The sequence below is a fragment of the Octopus bimaculoides genome, chromosome 9 (genome assembly GCF_001194135.2).
Source record: "Octopus bimaculoides isolate UCB-OBI-ISO-001 chromosome 9, ASM119413v2, whole genome shotgun sequence".
Classification (NCBI taxonomy): Eukaryota; Metazoa; Mollusca; class Cephalopoda; order Octopoda; family Octopodidae; genus Octopus; species Octopus bimaculoides.
In genome coordinates this window covers 33,921,142-33,927,258 of record NC_068989.1, presented here as the reverse complement: position 1 = coordinate 33,927,258, position 6,117 = coordinate 33,921,142, and positions in this window count along the sequence as shown.

Here is a 6,117-nt window from a genome sequence, read left to right as displayed (position 1 = left end):
TTATCTTTGGCTAGGTATTTCTCCTGCAGCTGTCTTACCGGAAATATAGCATCAGTGGTGCTTTTTCCTGGCACGAACCCAAACTGCATCTCATCTAAATTGATTCGCTCCCTAATTAGTTGGGCTATGACCCTCTCCGTGACTTTCATTACCTGATCTAACAACTTGATACCTCTGTAATTATTTATATCTAAAGTGTCACCTTTGCCTTTGTAGCAGTTGACTATGGTGCTGCTACACCAGTCATCGGGTATGACTCCTTTGTGTATCACCTGGTTAACAATACGGGTGACTAGGCTGTAGCCAACACTGCCAGATATTTTGAGCATCTCTGCAGTGATGGGCCGGGGGCTTTCTTTGTCTTCATACTCTTAATTGCTTTACCTACCATGGTACTGTCAACTCGGATAGCTGGTCCCTCTGTTGGATCAACATTCGGCAGACTCTCTTTCTCCCCTTCATTCTCTTTATTGAGCAACCTTTCGTAGTGGTGTCTCCAAACCTCTTTCTTTGCAGCCTCGTTTATCCATGCGAACACATTTCTCTCCCACGACATCACGATTCTCTCACACATTGTCTTGCAACACGAAATACCTCAAGTCTTTGGTCCTCACGGCGCAGGACATTGGCAAATTTTTTCTTATCTGCTTCCCCTCTGGCTAAAAAACCTGTCTCCTAGCTTCCCTTCTGGCAGTCTGATACAATTCCCTGCTACCACCGTTCTTCCAGTCCTTCCAAGCCTGTTTCTTTTGTCTAATAGCCCTGTCAACAACATTGTTCCACCACCACGTTATTTTGGGTTGAGGGGGACTTTGCACCATCCACAGATCTGGTCAGTGGCCCTCAACAGGTTGTCCCGTAGAAACCTCCAGTTGTCTTCTACATCGTGTGAAGCTAAATCCCCTTCTATTTCATCAAAGGCTTTGAGTAATAAGTCTCTAAATCTCAGTCCATTCGCAGGATCTTTGAGCTTCCATACCCTTCTCCTCCAAGCTGGTCGTCTTCTGGGCAGCCACTTAGCCCTGATCCTGAAGTCACTAACTACTAGTCTATGTTGTGGGGTACGTTCTTCGCCTGGGAAGGTTTTGGCATTTATAAGCAGCCATCTTTCCCTTTTCCTGGCGAGGATGTAGTCAATTTGGCTAGTGTATCTGCCAGAACGGTAGGTGACTAGGTGACTGGCAGGTTTCCTGAAGTTAGTATTGCAAACCATAATGTCATTTGCATCACAGAACTCCAGCAGCCTGGTTCCCTCCTCATTGCGGGAGCCAAAACCATAGCCTCCATGTACACCATGGAAGACCCCTGTATGTTGTCCAACATGTCCATTGAAGTCACCAGCCACAAAGAGAAGGTCAGCAAAAAAGAAATGGAAAAGATATACCCTGTGCTGAGCAGCAATAATAGAGGTGGGTGGTGTCAATAAATCTCCTTTTTAGTTTTGTACTTATGTCACGAGATATTTTAGTCCTCTTGAGATGCTTGGTGTACATGCCATCAAAATTATCTTGAACTTCCTTCTTCATAGTCCAAGTTTCAGCTTCATACAGGAAAATGTTTTCTACAAATGCCTTGGAAAGGCCAGCTTTGTTGACTTTGACACACTTGATTGCCAGATGTTTTGAAGCTTGTTACACACACTTCAGACTAGTCTCTTATGTGTCAAGAAGTCTTTCTCACTGTCAGCAACATAGGACCCAAGGTACTTGAAGACACTGATCTCCTTGAGTTTTGTGTCATTGTTAGATCAAATTGGAAAGTGACTTTCAATCGCTTTGATGGACATATATTGTCAGCTTTGCACTGAGAAACTGACCAACTTCGGCAGCAGCATTCTCAAATCACATTAAAGTCATGTGTATTACACAGAGGAATTAGACTCTCACCTTTAGCTTGAAGTAAATACAACTCTATATCCCCTTAATAAAATTTCCTCTCCTGTAAGTTCTATCTTATGACAAAACCAAAACAGCTTCAAAGGTAGATCAACACCACCACAGATCTTTGCTCTTAGATGAATCATTAAAGAGCTCATAATTTCACAGCAAAAAGCATCAATTGATTTTGCAGCTTTCTCTTAAACATTTGATCATACCAACAGAAGGGCCATGTTATATGTTCCTGATGACCTATGGTATTCCAGATGTAATTGTCAGAGCCTTCATCATGTACAAAACCCCATCAACCTTTGTGCTAAGCACAGATGGACCAACTAAAGAGTTTCCAGCAACAGCAAGAATCCTTTTGGGAATCATCAGAGCTTCTATTCTCTGTGATTGTTGTGGACTACATCCTTAGGGAAAGTTTTGAGCTCACCCAAAACAAAAGTAATTGATACAGTTCTATATTTGAGAGATGAGGAATTATGTACATTCTTTACATTTGATGGATATTTGTCCTCATCTTGTTTGTTGTTAACACGTTTCGGCTGATATACAAGGGGTGTATGAAAAGTCTTGAGCCTCAAAAAAACAAAACATGGTACAAGACTACTGATGAAGGTACAAGACTTCAAGGTTCAAAATATTTCATACACCCCTTGTACCCTCCAGCCTTCATCAGGTGTCCTGGGGGAATTTCAAACCTGGGTTCTCATTCCTAAAGTATTTTTCTAATGTTATTATTATTATTATTATTTAGGTCACTACCTGGAATTGAACTTGGAATTAGTAGCCTGTGCTCTTAACCATTATGCCTGTCAAATGTAAATAATGTAAAAGTAATTGAGACATCAACAGAACTTGTGTTTTTCTGATCTCAACTATACTGATGATCTTCCCTTGACAGTTCATCAAATGTCACTAGCTATATCCAACACTACATAACTCTGACCTCCATCTATCATAGTGTATCCCTCTCTCACCACCCCACTTCTCATCTCCTTCTTCCTCCTCTACCTATTGTCTTATAATATTGTTGCTTTCCACCTGCCTTTTTGTATTATCACTTACCCCTCCTTTCTTGATTCTGACTGCACTTATATCATTCATTGCATTCTGTTCTAACCCTATATTGAACTTACTCACTCAGCCTCCCAAATCCTGTCCCTCTCATATTCAATTATACCTTCAGCATATACCCCAACACTTGATCATCACTCTCTTCAATTGTATCTCCTCTGCAGCAAAACACCTATAGCAATGAATCTCTACAGCAAGTCACTATCCCTCTATCATACTCTAGCCTTCCAACACCAGGCACAAAGCCACTTCCCTCAATACAACATCCTGAGTTGAGGGGGTCTTGTTACTAGGAGACCTCACTGGTGCTGGTGCCATATAAAAAGCACCCAATATACTCTGTAAAGTGGTTGGTGTTAGGAAGGGCATCCAGCCACAGAAACCTTATCAAAGCAGACAATAGAGTGCAATGAAGCCCATTGGCTTGTTGGAGTATATCAAACTGTCCAACCCACATCAGCATAAAGGACAGGCATGAAATGATGATGGTGGTGCTGAATGTGTGTGTGTGCGTGTGTGTGTATCCATGTCCTGGTTACATATTAAAATATAGTTAACTTTTATTGTAGACTCTTACCAAATCACAATAGATAAAATCATTCTCATCCAACTACTATTGTAAATCAGTTGAGATAACTAAAAACTGGTGTGTTTATATGGTTTAAAGATAATAGTCTCTCAGACTTAGTCTTAGCTTGTAATATGGCAGTTTATGTAATATTTATTCAAAATAATTAGTAATATTGAAAGACTTGACCTTAATGGCAACAAATAAACACAAAGTATATAACTAGGCAAACACAGTCAAGTATGTGTGTTACCATAAATCAGTAAAAGATTGAAAATAACAAAAATGTCCACCAGTCTGCAGAATTTTACCCACTGTTGCTAAACCCAAGCTACTGAAATATTCTAACTGCCTGAGATGTATCATTCAAGATATGGGAGCCACTATCTTTAGGTTAGCGTAAGTTATGTATGGAGACAATTTTATAGAATATTTTGTAACAATTTTTATACTGATGAATTAATTCTAAAAAAAGGTTAGATTTTACTGCCAATAATATCCAAATCATAGTTATAAAATTTTGATTAAAAATTTAGGATCTTTCTGATTTGGCAGACACCACTTGTTTTCTTAATGAAACACTTTCAAACTTGGGACACTGGTAGAATGTGTCATATAAAACATCTTCTACTCTTAGTGTTGTTGAGAAAAGTTAATATTTTTAAAGTTATTTCATGTTAAAATTGTTGTATTTTGGTAATTTCAACCAATCACTGACGTCTTTTGAGGCGAAAACAATTACTGCTGTGGATTGTAAACAACATGTTGTGGCGGTGTAATGGGATCTTTTCCCTTGAATAAAATTAGTACCATTGTTTGTCTACAACAACTATCAGTGGTACTGTTATTTATGACATCGTTCGTGCGTTTGTACTGGTTTTAGCTTTAGGGTTTTAGGGTCAGGGTTATGAGTATTTTTGCCAAATTTGGTGAAAATCTGTTCAATACACCGCCACAAAGTTTTCACCAAATTTGGCAAAAATACTCATAACCCTGACCCTAACCCTAAAACCCTAAAGCTAAAACCAGTACAAACGCACGAACGATGTCATAAATGACAGTACCGCCGATAGTTGTTGTTGACAAACAACGGCACTAATTTTATTCAAGGGAAAAGATCCCATTACACCGTCACAACGTGTTATTGACAAGCCACAGCAGTAATTGTTTTCACTTCAAAAGACGTCAGTGATTGGTTGAAATTACCAAAATACAACAATTTTAACATGAAATAACTTCGAATATGAAATTTTTTCTCTGTTCTATAAGACAAAATATACAAGTATACGAAGTTTTAAAGTGTTTCGGTAGAAAACACACTAAATAAAAAATGGTGTCCACCAAATCAAAAAGATCCAAAATTAATACAATTTTAACTAAAATAGATTCTAATTTATTTATAAATTGTGAATAACTTACCACAAATTTCCTATAAATTTCTCAAACCATAATAACTGACAAGTGAAAATTTCTCAATTGAATATTTCCATTCATCAATGAATATTTTTGTTCCTTTATATATGAAAAAAAAAGAAGTTTTCAATAATGAAAGTAAATAGTCAGCAATAGAGAGCCAGCTAGATACTATAAAGTTGTGGTTATTTCAGCTAGATCAACCAAATATTTAGTAATTACATTCATAACTGAGTAAAGTTTTGATGTTAACTATTCAAGTGTATCAAATGTTAATAGAAGGAATTTTGAATGGTTAACAGCAAATACAGATGAGACAATAACTTTTCTTGTAAACTCCTTTTGTGTGGTGAAGTTATGAAGTTCACTGAAGACATGCTAATGATGGATATAGACTTTTTATTTTAAAATTTATCAATGATAAATTTGTTTATCATTTATAATAAATAAATAACTTTCACTCTGTCCAAGAAAACATTTTCATTTTTGACAAGGAAAATACTTTTATTGAAATGAAACAATGTCACATATTTTTCTAAACCATAGTGAGGGGAAATGGTCCTTCATAGGAAAATGTCCATAAATAATAAAAAAACTAAAGTTATGTATAATGAATGCATTATGTCAACTCTAAATCTGATATTGTTTGTGCTTCTATTTATGGAGAATATCTTCAATAAATTATCTCGATATTTTTCCACTGTATGAAATAAACTTATTCCATCTTTCTACAATCCCCTATTTATTTCACAAGGATAATTTTTTTAATTGTCTGTATTCAGCTGTAAACTACAAATATAGACTTACTTCATTCACACTGGATGAACATATTTCACATAGTCAGTCTTTTGTCCAGTGTATATTCATTTGTCTATAAGTTTATCATTCACTAACAATGATTTCTCAAATATTTTAGTGAAAGGAAATTTATCAAACAAAAGCATGTTTGTAACTCTTTTACTTGTTTCAGTCATTTGACTGCGGTCATGCTGGAGCACCGCCTTTAGTCGAGCAAATCAACTCCAGGACTCATTCCTTGTAAGCCTAGTACTTATTCTATCGGACTTTTTTGCCGAACTGCTAAGTTACGGGGATGTAAACAAACCAGCATCAGTTGTCAAGTGATGTTGGGGGGACAAACACAGACACAGACACACACACACACACATATATATA